The sequence below is a fragment of the Saccopteryx leptura genome, chromosome 1 (genome assembly GCF_036850995.1).
Source record: "Saccopteryx leptura isolate mSacLep1 chromosome 1, mSacLep1_pri_phased_curated, whole genome shotgun sequence".
In the NCBI taxonomy this organism is placed as follows: Eukaryota; Metazoa; Chordata; class Mammalia; order Chiroptera; family Emballonuridae; genus Saccopteryx; species Saccopteryx leptura.
The window spans coordinates 285733349-285749265 of NC_089503.1; the positions used below are offsets into that span (position 1 = coordinate 285733349).

At 36.8% G+C, this 15917-nt stretch overlaps 1 protein-coding gene across 5 annotated transcripts in view; it reads right to left on the bottom strand.

The window, feature by feature from the left end:
* ATF7IP (activating transcription factor 7 interacting protein) overlaps positions 1–15917 on the bottom strand; it is a 111608-nt gene that overhangs the window by 83864 nt on the left and 11827 nt on the right. The window contains exon 1 of one of the 5 annotated variants that reach the window (XM_066355301.1): positions 3956–4099. The exons of the other annotated variants lie outside the window; for them this stretch is intronic. The gene's annotated coding sequence lies outside the window, so the exon portion shown is untranslated. Of the gene's footprint in view, positions 1–3955; positions 4100–15917 lie in introns of those variants that run through there. 5 annotated transcript variants of the gene reach the window in all.

Genomic DNA, 15917 nt, shown 5'->3' on the forward strand with positions numbered 1-15917 from the left:
GATCATGGTTATAAACTATCATGTTCCACGGATCATTAAGGTAGTTTTTATTCACACAGCTGAAATAGTGAATGCTATGTAAATAGATGCAAACTTTTAACAAAAATAAGTATATAATAGCCTCTGAAATGATTTGGTCCAGTGAAGAAAACTTTCTATTAGGAACTTACTTATTTTAAGTGCTAAAATCTTAAAGCTCAACCAATTCAGGCAAAAATCTTTTATAAAATACATTTCATTTATCTATTCAGCAAACTGCATATTGTGAATATAATTTAACTTTTTCTTATTTACTATTATCATTAAGAACATCAAGTTGATAAACAGTGATGACTTTAACAAAGTAATAACATTTAAAGAAAAGATAAAATATTAAAAGACCCTCAAAGTAGTTATGTGTTTCTAATTAGTATTTCTTTACTCTTTTCTTGCTGATGTCACTGCATCTCTTTCAATCAGCCAATTGCACTCCAATATAAAAATTAGCACAAGGCTAAAGGTTAGCAAATGTACCATATCTCCTATTAAAGAATAAACTGGTTTTACATATGGTATCTCTCCTATTAACTAAAGTAGGCTAGATTTTACCTATTTTACTTTCTGCTGGGTTGGAAGCTGTATTTTAGATTTTAAAGACTACCAACAATCTGTTAAAAAGTAGGATAGGGATTTAAAAGGAGGAGCTTAAGGGCCTGGCAGGTAATGTGAATAATTAATGAAGAGAAGAGGACCAGAGATGTAAGGACACTAGGCCCCATCTGAAAGGGCCAGTAACTACTCAACTGTAAATTATTTTTCTGAAGTAGAAGCACATTTCTAGCACTGCTTAATCTTCTATTTTTCAAGAAATGAGACATCTACACATTTGTGTAAAATCGTACAGCTTTAATTCTAAACAACTAGAGAAATAGGACAGTGTCTAATGGATAAAATAAAATAAGTCTGTTGGCTGCCAGTTTGTGGCCACTGAAAGAACTAACTACACTGTTAAGATTCTCATCTGTACTTAAATATAGAAAACAATAGGCCCTGAATTCAAGTCATCTCTTTACAGAAATATTTTTCTCACCGTATATATTTGGAGAACTCAGCCATATTAGAAGCGAAGCATTTTTCCTACTCCTCTGTGTAATGCCAACATTCTATACTGGCTAAGTTATTCAACAGAATGGTGCCCAGTAGTGAATATATCATATTACTAACTCGATATACTTATGTTAGTTAGCACATCTTGCTTCTGAGCATCTTATACAAGAAATATCCTATACTTTTTAAACATATCACATTCCCTGAGCCAATTGCATCTGATAAAGCATATGACATCTGAGAAGCAAATAAATTGAAAAATATTTAAATATTATTAGAAAATTAGCATGCCAGCTATTTGTGGACTATTTCCTGGTCCTAGTCAGAAAATTTATATAAACTGATCTTCAGCATATCCTTGCCAAATAGGAATTTCCCCCATCTTATAAATGAGGAAACAAGCATCAGAAAATGAAATATGTTGGTCAATGTAAAAAAAAGTTAGCAAAACTAGAATTTATATTTAGGTTTGAACTCTTGGTCAATGTTCTTTCCACTACCTCAACATTTCCCTTAAAGGTCTATATTAATGAAAGGAAAAGGGTAAACACATGAGGAGGACAAGAAATAAAAGTAACATAAAATCTCAATTATCCAGATCCCAAATTTATTATGCCCTCAGTTACTCAACATAATAAATAACTTTGAATTCAGCATAGAAAATTAGAGACTGTGACTAATCCCCAAAGTAACAATCCCAGTAGGGCGTAGTTTAGGATCATAGTTGCAAAATGACAACATGGCACTGAAAAAAAAATTCTGAATTACCAAGAGTGCTGGTTTTTCCCTGTGTACAAGTAATATTCAGGGGAGTCATCCTGTGAAAAGTGAAGGTAGATTTAATAGTCCACAATGGAAGGCAAAAAAGAGTGCATCTTTAAAATTTCCCTGAGGTCCTACTCTGAAGGTTGACATAAATTGATCAATAATTTTAACCTAGACAGTTTTTCTCCAGCAGTAAAGAATATCAAAACAATTAAATAGCTTGTATTGTTGAAAATTTCAAAATACAATGAGTTGTTCGTACTATAAGAGACATAAGAAAGGATCTAGAGAAGCAGTAGTGAAAGTCCCTGCACCTGCACTTTCCTAGGTCGTCGTACTCAGTGCAGGGTACAACCTTACTGAAAGGCAGGATGATTAGAATCTCTCAGACGTATTGAATTTCTTCTTTTCTCTTTTAGGAGACCTACATAAAGTAATGTTCAGATTATGAGATTCTACCACATTACGTAAAAGATTCCCAACAACGTCACAAAGTAATTAGTTAATGAAAGTGAAATAAAAGTGATAAAATATTGATGGAATGAGTGACTCCAAACATTTTAGGCCACTGAAAACTGATCAAGTTAGAAAAAACCAATTTATTTTTTTTTAAAAAGCTAAGAATAGGTATAAACACAATTTTGTGGTAAAGCAGCATTTTTATACTGTTAAATTGTATAAATATAGATATAATACTCTACTTTTAAGAAAATCAAAAAAGAACATAAATAATATATATTTGTGTTAGAATACTAGAATACTCTCAAATCTGAATTCCAATCCCTTAGAACCTGGAGCTTTACAAATAAGCAACCTAGATCCTGACACTAATATAAGATCATAATTGTCACATGTGATCTGGTTTCAAACTTTTATTTTCACTATAACCTAATGTTCTCATCTTATTAACAAACTTATAATAAGTGTTGTACACAAAAATAACATGTACCCCTTTTATATACCAGTAGCCTTCATAAGAATTTAATGTGCAAAAGTTGCTGTATTTAGAAAATTCAAAACTTACTGTTCTATGTCAGATTAGTCAGGGATATATTCATAATATTGTATCAAACAAAGCTAGAGAAAAGTACTGTCCCATTTAGAAAAAAAATTAAAGTGCTACAATTTATACATTAATGCTAATAATATAACTGCTCTATCTGAAATATTACATGAATAAGAATTTCTTCTACCTTTTTGGGTCACTGTGGACTTACGATATCAATAAATGTTTCTACTTAAGAACATTAAGAAAATTTTTTTAAAATTTTGAAACTGAACTTAAAATTATTGAGTTATATTACTGATTTTTAAATATACCACAGGATCACAAAGTGAACATCAATAATTACTCAATTAACTAAAATACTTGAGTACTTACTTAAGCTTTGTTGTATTAGAATACATAGCTATAAAGAAAAGGGATATCCAGACCTAGAAGTGAACTAATTTCTAAATTCAAAATCTGCATCAGAATGCCAATTTAAGCAAAAAGCAATTAGGATACAAAGTTGGCACCATTAAAAACGTGAAAGAATTAGACAGCCAGGAGGAGGCAGCATAATGAGAAAGGATTGGAACCCACAGCACAAAAAAGAAAAAGTCTTTAACAATGTTACAAAAAAATGTTCTTTCTGTAACTATAATTTATATCCAGAGATTAACATTCTTTCCAGAAAGCTACCAAACAATACCTTCAAAACACACACGTCAAGAAAAATTGCACTTTGTGCAAAACAAGGTTTAATTACAGCTTTTTAAAAATATATTCAGATTAATACATTGTTATTAATTCCTACAAATATCAAGCAAACTAAAATATCCAACAAAGAAGGAATATAAAGTTAATTAGAGCCAGAAAAACACTACTAGGTGATCAAATGTTCTGGCAATGACAGAACATAAAATGGTGAGAAATTACAGGAATTTAACCTTTGACCTCACCACCCTATACACTGTTTCCATAATAGACGCTTAAAGGTTCTGTCAGCAAATATTTCAACTTCCTAGCAAGCAAGCTCTAAGTTCACCTTCCTACAAACTCAGTAAAATTCAAATGTTTCTCAATTAAAATCTTCAAAAATAAAGAGTAACTGGTTCTTACCTCTGTTCTGATGCATGTGACAATTCTCCACACTGGCATAGTTGCTGCCTAAGCAGCTACAAAGACTAGGTTAGCAGCCATTTTGAGACAGCTGCACTGTCTCAGTTGCACTAAAGTGTAATTAAGATGGCTGCAATGTGCACTCAAGAACTCACACAGTGAACTCAGTTATGTATCAGACAAAGCCCCTCCCACTTTGTCAGCCTGCAGGAAACTGAACACGGACAACAGCCAATGCATATACTGCAACAAACAATGCAGCTACTCAGGACACAGAAACAGAGAAGGCAGGAAACCAGATTTGTAACATAATGCCTGTGAATCCGGACTTGCAATACAGACTTTGGCCACATCCAGATCCCAGACAGCTGGAAGTCCACGCCACATATTAGCAGTTACAGAGATGGAGCCAAATCACACACAGCAAACATCAGGGAATTCGCTTGAAAGAAAGCTTCCATTTCAATCCAGAAAAAAAAAAAAAAGTCAAACTCTGCTCAAGGCCTTTTTAAAAAATCTTTTATACTACTTTTATCACAAAAGAATTTCAATTTTTATAATTTCTGGAAAATTCTATTATTTAAATCCTGATAGTTAATTTGCATTTTTAGAAGACTAATTAAAGATTTTTCCCAGAAGCTAAGCTCCAAAGTGCTCAAAACTAGCAGACTGGTTAAAGCTTACAATAAAAAATTTGAATCTTGACAATAATTTAACTGCTGGGGAGGGACTAGAGTCATTAGAGCTATGATGGCAAAAAAGCTTTTTTTGATTAATCTGCCATAAAGACAAAAACCAATTTCTGTAATCCAGATGGTCAAAAAGACATCTCCAAATAAGTGTTTGGTCCCAGGGCAAATTAAATGTCATGCCCTGCCACAGACATCCAGAATTTTAATGTAAATGAAAAGCAAATAAATATAAAGAATATGGATGTCCCTGGGGGGAGGAAACAGGAACAGAAGGGTAAAATTCAGTCTGAAAGTAGGTATATTAACAGGACAAATTTGAGAGTGATCCCAACAAATGTGTCTTGGCAGTAACCTACCCATCAAGAAAACTGAAAGACAAAGCAGAGAACCTGTATGCTGGATAGCTCACATCTCTGAGGAAAATCGACCTCTTCCTTTTCTCTTCTTGGTCTGCCCTCCTAAAATTTAGCTGCCCTGTGCTATCCTGTCTCTATTCACCACTTGATGTAGGTATTTATTAAAACATGGTAAAAAGGAGAAGGAGGCAGTTGGGGTAGAGGTAAAGGAGGCTGACCCTATAAATTGATGATTGTTCAAGCTCAGTGACGGGCACAGAAAGCACCTTATTTCATTCTATTTCTTTATACATTTGACATTTTCTATAATAAAAGTTAAAGAAAACACTTAGCTTAAAATTTATTCTCCAGGAAGCAAACGGAATAACATATAAAAACTACTTTAAGTACTTTATTTTAAAAAAATTGTACTTGACCCAAACCATATTAATTCTTCAAAAATATAACCGATTCTCAGAGGTGGCTCAAATCTCTTTTTAAAACAAAACACTGGCAAACCGGGAAATATCTGAACAGAATACACATTATCATAGTAGTGGAATGTGACTTGGGTTAATGAGGAGACAAAAAGCCAAAACACTTAGAGCTACCTAATGAATAATTTCTGATATTGAGGAAGCATATTCTTTTAGAAGTCTGTTCCACAAAGATTTAAATTATGTAACGCACCCTCACATATTCTAGTCATGATCCAACCTATATAATCTTATCACTGACAATCCTTTCCTTACTCTTTCTTCTCATTATGTCCATCCCCAAACCAGGTGTAATTGCTCTCTCTAGATCTTTTTTTTTTTTTTTTTTTTTACAGAGACAGAAAATGAGTCAGAGAGAGGGATAGACAGACAGGAACGAAGAGGGATGAGAAGCATCAATCATTAGTTTTTCACTGCACGTTGCAACACCTTAGTTCATTGATTGCTTTCTCATATGTGCCTTGACCGCAGGCCTTCAGCAGACCAAGTAAACCCTTGCTGGAGCCAGAGACCTTGGGTTCAAGCTGGTGGGCTTTTCCTCAAACCAGATGAGCCCACACTCAAGCTGGCGACCTCGGGGTCTTGAACCTGGGTCCTCTGCATCCCAGTCCGACGCTCTATCCACTGCGCCACCGCCTGGTCAGGCTCTCTAGATCTTTTATACATACCATCATAAGACCATATTTCATTACTTATATATTTATATATGTCTCTAAAGGACAAGAAATCACATCTTAATTCATTTTCCATTTACTTCATTAGTGTGGAACAGTCTATTTACTCAATAGATGGTGAGTTAAAGCATTCCCAGTGTTTTCACTTCTACCACAAATATCTCAGAAAACTGTTATCTTTTAAACCTTCATATTTAAGATCTGAACTCTTACATTGTAGGAAGAAGAATAAATCAACTAATAAATAAGTTAACTAGGCCCTGGCCGGTTGGCTCAGCGGTAGAGCGTCGGCCTGGCGTGCAGAGGACCCAGGTTCGATTCCCGGCCAGGGCACATAGGAGAGGCGCCCATTTGCTTCTCCACCCTCCCCCCTTCCTCTCTGTCTCTCTCTTCCCCTCCTGCAGCCAAGGCTCCATTGGAGCAAAGATGGCCCGGGCGCTGGGGATGGCTCCTTGGCCTCTGCCCCAGGCGCTAGAGGGGCTCTGGTCGTGGCAGAGCGACGCCCCCTGGTGGGCGTGCCAGGTGGATCCCGGTCGGGCGCATGCGGGAGTCTGTCTGACTGTCTCTCCCCGTTTCCAGCTTCAGAAAAATACAAAAAAAAAAAAATTAAAAAAAAAAATAAATAAGTTAACTAACTTTTTAGTCTTGGCCTAAAAACTTCTGCACTTCAAACCCAAGATGAAAAAAAACTTTTTGTACAGCATTTTTCAGTTTTTAGTGTATTTATAATCATTACATAGGAGGTGCTGTGCTTAGATGAGTTGAACTCTAAAAAAAGTCTAGAAAATTATATATCAATATTCTCTATCCTTTAACTTTTAATATACTAATAAAAAACATAGCTTAATTACATAATTATAAGAAATTTCTTTCAGATAGGGTAAATCATAATAAACTCAAACACTGTATAGTTGTAAAAGCAAAACCTATTTAGAAGCTATTTCTAATGTTAGTTAAAATATCCATGATTGGCTTGACCAGGCAATGGCACAGTGGATAGAGCATCGAACTGGGACATGGAGGATCCAGGTTCGAAACTCTGAGGTCACTGGCTTGAGCGCGGGTTCATAAGGCTTGAGCGCAGGTTCATACAGCTTGACACAGGCTCACCAGCTTGACCGTGGGGTTGAGCTGGTTTGAGCGTGGGATCATAAACATGACTTCATGGTCATTGGTCTGAACCCAAAGGTCACTGGCTTGAAGCCCAAGGTCGCTGGCTTGAGCAAGGGGTCACTTGCTCTGCTGTGCCCACACCCTTGCCATCAAGGCACATGTGAGAAAGCAATCAATGAACAACTAAGGAGCCTAAGGAGATACAACGAAGAACTGATGTTTCTCATCTCTCCCCCTTCCTGTCTGTCTGTCCCTCTCTCAGTCTCTCTCTCTCTGCCTATGTCACGGAAAAAAAAAAAAAAAAGGACTGGCCCTGGCCAGTTGGCTAAGTGGTAGAGCGGCACCTGCTGTGTGGATATTTCAGATTTGATTCCCAGTCAGGGCACACAGGAGACGCTACCATCTGCTTCTTCATCCCTCCCCCTTCTTTCACTCTTTCTCTCCCACAGCCACTGCTTAATTGGTTTGAGTGCACTGGCCGCAGGCACAGAAGGTGGCTCTGGGAGCCTCTGCCTCCGGTTCTAAAAATAGTTCAGTTGCAAGCATAGCCCAAATGGGCAGAGTACTGGCCACAGACGGGGTTGCCAGGTGGATCCTGCTCAGGGTGCATGTGGGAGTCTGTCTCTCTATTTCTCCTTCTCTCACTTGGTAAAGAAAATAAAAATGTCCAAAATTACCTTATGTTTTAGCTTTTCCTGAATAAAAACTAGCACTTTTCACATAATTTTTTCATTTGACTCATAATGACCATGTAAAATAATAGTCCTATAATCTCAAATTTTCATGACCAGAGAATTTAATCATTTGTCAGAGGTCATACAAGTAGCAAATGACAAGAACTAGAAGATTACTATACTGTTTTTTTAGTCAATTACTAGAATTTTTATATATTATATACATCACATGATTAGAAAATTTTTTGTATGTTACAAATTCCATAGAATCTATATAAAAGGTTTCACTGTGTTGGGTATGAAGTTAAAACACTTTTCATTTATTTAATTAATGTATTTTAATTAACAAAAATTAATATCATACATATTTAAAAAAACACATTAGAAAGATATTAAGATGGTAAGCTGAAAAACATCTCATCTAACTCCCTCAAATCCCATTAACACTACACTAAAGAAATATATTTGAAGCATAAATCCTCAAGAACAGGAAGAAAAGTAAATAAGAACTGGGAAATAATAAGCAGAACCACTGGTGACTAACTTAACAGCTCCTAAAACACCATATTCAAAGCTGCACTGAGGACAAGTTAAAACAAACCCATTTGACCCTGGCTGGGGTAGCTCAGTTGGCTAGTATTGTCCTGACATGCCAAGGTTGCAGGCCTGATCCCTGGTTACGGCACATACAAGAATCAACTAATGAATGCATAAATAAGTGGAACAACAAATCGATGTTTCTGTCACTCTCCTTCTTCTCTCTCTCAAATCAATAAATAAAATTAGAAATAAATAAATATATTTTTTAAATGAACCAATTTGATTCACATAGCAGGAGCTTCAAAACACATAGGAACTAGAAGAACTAGGTATCTTTGGAAATTGAGGTGAAGGGAGCAAACAGTAGAATTGTGTGCGTAAAGAAAAACAAAACTAGCGAAAGTTGTTTGTGTAACAATAAGATACTCCAAATGCCCTTATCATATTCCACTGAATACTTGCTCTCCCCAATCCTAGAAAAAGTCTGAAAATAACATTTATAGTTAAAATGAAATCAACACGCCAATAAGAGAGTACTGACTGCTAGAGTGCCGAGATGCATAGTCCTCTTGTTCAGTTTATCTCCTATGATGCTGGCAATCAGACTTTGTGTCTCTATGTATGAACATTGAAGACTATTCTCTACCAGTATCTAACAAGCCCAACATACAAGACCTTAAGATCCTGGGAGCTCTCTAAAAACAGCCCACTCAGATCAGCCTACACTGAAGTTCAAAACTGACAAGTTTAAATATTCTAATCATTTTTAAATCTTCCACAACATATTATGTAGTCAGACAAAGAAGAAAACTAAAAATAAAAATAAATTTAAAAAAACACAAAGCTAGACTAGACTATTCAGGAAAACTTCAAAAAACCATTAATACCCACAAATAAGAAAAGATGTTGCATGCATGGGTCAAGAATAGAATACAGTACTGTAAGCAAGGAATGAAAAACAAATTAAGAACATGATAAAAAATTAAAAACTCAATAGAAGAACTAAATGATAAAGCTGAAGAAATCTGAGCAAAAAACAAACAAAAAAAAGTTGTAAATGCGAGAAAAAAACATAAAAAAAATTGGAGTACCCAACAAAAATTCACAATGGAATGACAGAATGGCAAGAAGATATCACCAATGAAATCATTTAAGAAAAAATTTCAGGCAAGAATTACCAAACTGAAAGGACCTGGTGAATGGCAGCCAGTGATAAATTTTCAGAATACTGGGGCCTAATAACAGATTCTACAAGTTTCTATAGAGAGGGAAATCAGAAATCAGAATGGCTTCATATTTCTCAGTAGTAACAGAAGCAAGATGCCTTTAAAATTCTTAAGAAAAGTGATCTCTAACCTAGATTTCTATACCTAGCCAAACTATCAAGCATAAAAATATAGGATGACTTTCAGACACATAGTTTCCAAAAATATACCTCCCATAACTCTGTCTCAAAAAGTTACTAGACAATATGGTCACCTCCACCTAATGACAGTAGTAGTCAAGAAAAAGACATGACACAAGGGTTTTGCACAGAAGAGAAGTGAAGGAAATTCCCACAATAGTGAATAAAATTCTAAAGATGACAGTGGTATATAAGATGTAGAGAGCAACTAGGCTAGACTGGAGCAATGAGACTCAAGAAATAAAAATAAAATCAATATGTCTGCTGCCACTATAACTAAGGGGAAAAATGTCTTCTAAGTAAAGATCGAGAGGCCTTAGAAAAAGACATGCCAAATCATCTTATCTATTATTATATATAAGATATACTCATGGGTACAGGTGTCCTGATATAAAGTCACATTATCTTCATGAATTGTGTATCTGTCATAACTGTGTAAAGAGAATGGGTCACAATTTCCATGATTCTGTTAATCCAATGCAGATAATTTTGTGCTAAATAGATTATTTAACCCTAGATCAGTAAAATAAGAATTACCTAGAATTAAATGAAGTGATTTAATTGTGGTTAATATTTTATTTTTAATGGTCATAAAACACTTTCTTTTTAATCTCTATTTAGCTCTTAATTAAGATATGCTTTATATAAATAGTAATTTAAATAATATCTTGATTTCATATACTCAGAATTCTAGGGGAGAAATATCCTATGAAAGATCTTAATATAGGTTATGTTAATAAACCACCAGAATATTTTAAGAACAATTTTGTATAAAATCATTGAATATATTTATTAGCCTTGTCTAAAAAATACTTAAAAAAACAATAAGTATTATATAAAGTATGATAACTGAGTCTCTTTACTTTTCATGACCAGTTCACATAGTTTCAATGAGAATCTGTTTTCTATCCTACCTAAATAAAATTGGCTAAATCAAATTTGTAACCATGACAAGAGAAATGTGACCTTTAAAAACATCTCTTTTAATTAGGCATGACAGGAAACAAGGGCTATATCTCAACTGTAAAAAAGATGGCTAGCAAGTCTTCACAGGAAATAAATTTAGTGGTATCTTCTCCTATAACTTATGGATTCTCAGCTTTAATACGAATAAACATTATCACTTTCTGACAACAAACATTAACAAATGTGGGAATCTTAGGAAACCATGATAACTCTATAGTTTTAAGTATTGCTGGTAAAAACACATTTAGGAAAATATGTGGCTTTTGGTTCTTGACCTTGTAATCAAGCAGATAAAGTATATAAGTTAATTATTATATTTTATAGAACATCTAGACAGAAGTTAACTCTTAAACATCGTATCAAATGGATATAATGTTGTTAACCAGATAACAGGGAAGATTCTTTCTATATAAATACCTCATTTGACCTATGTAAAGAAAATGGTCAAACAAAACACCAAAATAAAGAATCCAAAAATTATTAAACAAACATATGGTTAAATCTGTGTCTTAAGAGACAGGTACTTGGCCACAGAAAAGGTTATGGAGAAAACTGAAACTTTGTTTTACCGCAATGTTTTTGTTTTTGAGAGAGAAAAAGAGAGTCAGGAAGGGGGAGAGAGGGTGAGAAGCATCAACTTGTAATTGCTTTCATTTTAGATGCATATTAATCTTCTCATATGTACCTAGACCAGGGCCATCGCAGTGTCTCCTTGCTCAAGCCAGAAACCTCATGGTGACAAGTCTCTAGTCAAGAGCCAGCGTCCTCGTGGTTTCTAACCAGTGACCTCAGTGTTTAGGTCCACGCCTCATTTACTGTGCCAACACTGGCCAGGCAAGTTTTGCCTCAATTTTGAGTGAGCACATCCAGCAAGTCCTGTTGCTGGAAGGTAAATAAAGGGAGAGGAAGAACTTTGCGTCCTGAAATTAATAAAAGACAACAAAAACAAGAAAACAGAATAAAAGCAAAAATAAAGGGACAATTCTATGTGTATATAGTAACTCAAATAAACATTATCTCTAACTTTGGCAATGATGGTTGTCTGAAAAAAATTTGACAAACCTTGAAGATAAATAATTAATGTGAAAAATAGATGCTGTGGGGAAATGACTGTAAGATCCAGGATCTAGGCTCTGGTTAATAACATGGACTGCAGAAGCCATCCAGCTCCCACGCCTTTCTGGGCTGCCTGATTCAGCAACTACTACTATGTAAGCCATGACATCATCTCTCTACCCCTTGCACTACTGTAATGTTGGCACCATGCCACTACTATCCCTGCGCACTATATCTACCACTCAGGCCCTGTTATGCTAGGAATACAGCTAGTGCTCGACTTACGACCACGATTGGTTCCAACAGATCGGTCTTAACACGATTTGGTCGTAAGTTGAGTAGGCTATATGTACAGTACTGTGAAATGATGTTATAAAAATCTTTTAAGTCAAAGACAAAGACAATTTCCTCTTGGTAGACAACTTGGGAGGGGTTTGATGAAAAATATTCAGACACAAAACACAAATTGCTGTACCGAGTCTGGGATAACAGTTGAAATGGTGCACGCGGAGATGGTAGTGCTGCCGGAAGCTGGTCCATACTGTCGTATCCACACTGTCGTATGCCCAGCTGGGCAATGCTTGCACTGCCAGATGCGGAGCAGTCGTGGCTAGTGACTGTGGTCGTAAAGTCGAATAGTCGTAAGTTGCATAGGTCGTAAGTCAATCAATACCTGTAAAGCATTGCAGCATGTCTCATATTCTTCCGGCTCCTTGTGCTTTCTTCACCTTGGGAATCTCATCGCCTAAACCATCCCTTGAGAAGCAGGTGGGCTCCGACAGATGCTTTTTCACCATGAAGAGACTTACTGTAAACTTACTGAACTTAGTAACCTTATAAGGTTTCTATTCTTTAAATACTTTGGGGTGCCATGGCCGGGTAGCCAGTTGGTTAGATTATCATCCTGATAAGCCAAGGTTTCGGCTTGTATCCCCAGTCAGAGCACATACAAGAGTCAACCAATGAATGCATCAATTAGTGGAACAACAAATCCATGTTGTTTCTCTTTCATTTTTTTCTTTAAAATAAAGTAATAAGTACAGTATTTTAAAAGGTAAAAAAAGAAACCTTAATTCTTTAATTCTTTGGGAGTTTTTTAAACATTCAGTCTTTTTGTTTAATTTTTTAGCAATTTATACATGTTCCCTGACCTTTTCTTTTTAGTGTAACAATTTTCCATAATAAACTACTAAAAGAGAAGCTTTGGTCAAAAATAGAATGAAATAGCAAAAACAAAACAAAAACAAATAAAGCCAACTCACTGCTGCTTAAAAGAAAAAAAAACCCAACACCATTTTTAATGAATCAGTCCTAAAGCTGGACTCTCTTTCAAATCTTTACAAATATACTAATTTTCTAAATGCTTATTTTTCCTACTTGTGAGTGGTATTATCAAATCTACTTTTCTAAATTGCTTTATAAATACATTTAAATTCTAGCTCCAGTAATCAAGAACATTGTCATTTTCTATATACGTATCTTGCACTGCTGGCTCCCTATAACTGCATAGCGCTGTCTCCTAGCAGTCATGCCTGACTGATTCACCAATTCATTGAAGCCAGATAAGAAAAATGGGTGGAAACAAGTGCTAAGCATTTTACATGTCTAATCTCTTTTAATCCTAATAATAACCCTGGCAGGTAGATGGAATCACCAAATGTAAGAAATACTGCTGGAAGATTCTAATTGCCTAGGTCCAGTACAAAATTATTGTATTTCCCACGTCACTATACTATTAACTGGTTTTAGGAAAATACTTTGTCTTTTATTCTTTCTTTCCTCGTTTATTTTTTATCTTCCAACTTTTATTTTATTTTTAGATTTTATTTATCCAGTTTAGAGAGAAGAGAGAGACAGAGTGAGAAAGAGAGAGAGAAGGGGGGAGGAGCAAGAAGCATCAACTCCCATGTGTGCCTTGAACACACAGCCCAGGGTTTCAAACTGGGACCTCAGCATTCCAGGTTGGCGCTTTATACACTGCACCACCACAGGTCAGGCTAGCTTCCAACTTTTAAATCACTTAAAGTAAGTTTGAAGGGGCCTGACCAGGCTGTGGCACAGTGGATAGAGCATCTGACTGGGATGCAGAGGACCCAGGTTTGAGACCCTGAGGTCGCCAGCTTGAGCGCCGGCTCATCTGGTTTGAGCAAAAAGCCCACCAGCTTGAACCCAAGGTCGCTGGCTCCAGCAAAGGGTTACTCGGTCTGCTGAAGGCCCGCAGTCAAGGCACATATGAGAAAGCAATCAATGAACAACTAAGTTGTCGCAAAGTTCAATGAAAAACTAATAATTGATGCTTCTCATCTCTCCGTTCCTGTCTGTCTGTCCCTGTCTATCCCTCTTTCTGACTCTCTGTCTCTGTAAAAAAAATAAAATTTAATTTAAAAATTAAAAAAAAAAAGTCTGAAGAGGAGAGAATTATACAAACTTAAAACACAAAATTATGCCTGGTGATGGCACAGTGGATAGAGCACTGACCTGGGATGCTGAGGTCCCAAGTTTGAAACCCCCAAGGTTGCTGGCTTGAGCATGGGCTCACCTACTTGAGCACAGGGTCACTGGCTTGAGCCCAAATTGGCTTGCTTTAGGCCAACATCACTGGCTTGGCTGGAGTCCCCCACCTCCATCAAGGCATGTATGTACATGAGACCTTCAATGAACAATTAAAGTGAAGCAAGGAGTTGATGCTTCTCATCTCCTCCTCCCTCTCTCTCTCCCTTCCTGTCTCTCTTTCAAAAGAAAAAAAGAAATCACTGTTTTTCATCTTGAAAATGTACATTACATAAATATATAGTTATAAAAAAAAGAAATAATTCCTGGCCAGGGCACACAGGAGAAGCGCCCATCTGCTTCTCCACCCCTCCCACTCTCCTTCCTCTCTGTCTCTCTCTTCTCCTCCGGCAGCCAAGACTCCATTGGAGCAAAGTTGGCCTGGGCGCTGAGGATGGCTTTGGTTGCAACAGAGAGATGCCCCAAATGGGCAGAGCATCGCCCCCTGGTGGGCGTGCCGGGTGGATCCAGGTCGGGCGCATGCGGGAGTCTGACTGCCTCCCCTTTTCCAACTTCAGAAAAATACAAAAGAAAAAAAGAAATAACAAAAGATAATGCAAAAAAAACACATACTCAATTTTGAGACTAAAACAGGCAATCCAAACAAATGTTACACATTTTACCTACTGTTCTTCATCCTTTTAAAATAAGCAAGTTAACTGGGAAGGCTCAAAAATATTACAGTAGGCCTGACCTGTGGTGGCGCAGTGGATAAAGCGTCAACCTGGAATGCTGAGGTTGCCAGTTCAAAAACCTGGGCTTGCCTGGTGTAAAACCAGTAGGCAGGGCTACCATCATAGCAGCCGTCTGGACCATGCAGGTTCGCATTGGATTCGGACAGTCGGTAAAGAAACAACAGAGCCAAAAACTGGTGGGCCATCATTTTTAATCCTAGCTTGCACCCAGCGGGCAAGTAAAAACACACACTGGGCTCCAAAACCCACTCACATTCAGTGCTCACAAAGCTACTGACTTACCCGAGTTTCCTAGAATCAAAGGTTTCTAGCTCACCAGACTTATTCACCTCTGTTCCCCATCTCCTTCCTTCTCCCTGCACAAACTCTGCCCAAACTGGCTTCTCACTCAACACTCCGCCATCTTGGCTGCTTCTCCTGGCCTACTCCACATGGCCTCTCTCTGCTCTCCTCTCTGCTCTCTCCTCTAATATTAATCTCAGGAACCAAGAGAGCAAGTTCCCGTTCTGCCCCTATTTTATAGTGTAGAAATCCAAACCTTTAATCCAATATACAAAATAGGGAAGTCTCTAATACAAAGTCACTTATCCGGGGCATGATGGGATTGTACCACCCCACATCAAAAAGGGTGAGAAAGGCTTAATCCCAAAACCAAGCCCCAGGCTACAAGAATCCTGCCTGCCCACAGTCCGCCCCCAACACACATTAATATCACCTGGGTGATGGCCTCCACGTGGGCAGCGCCATCTTTAACAAAGTGAGCAT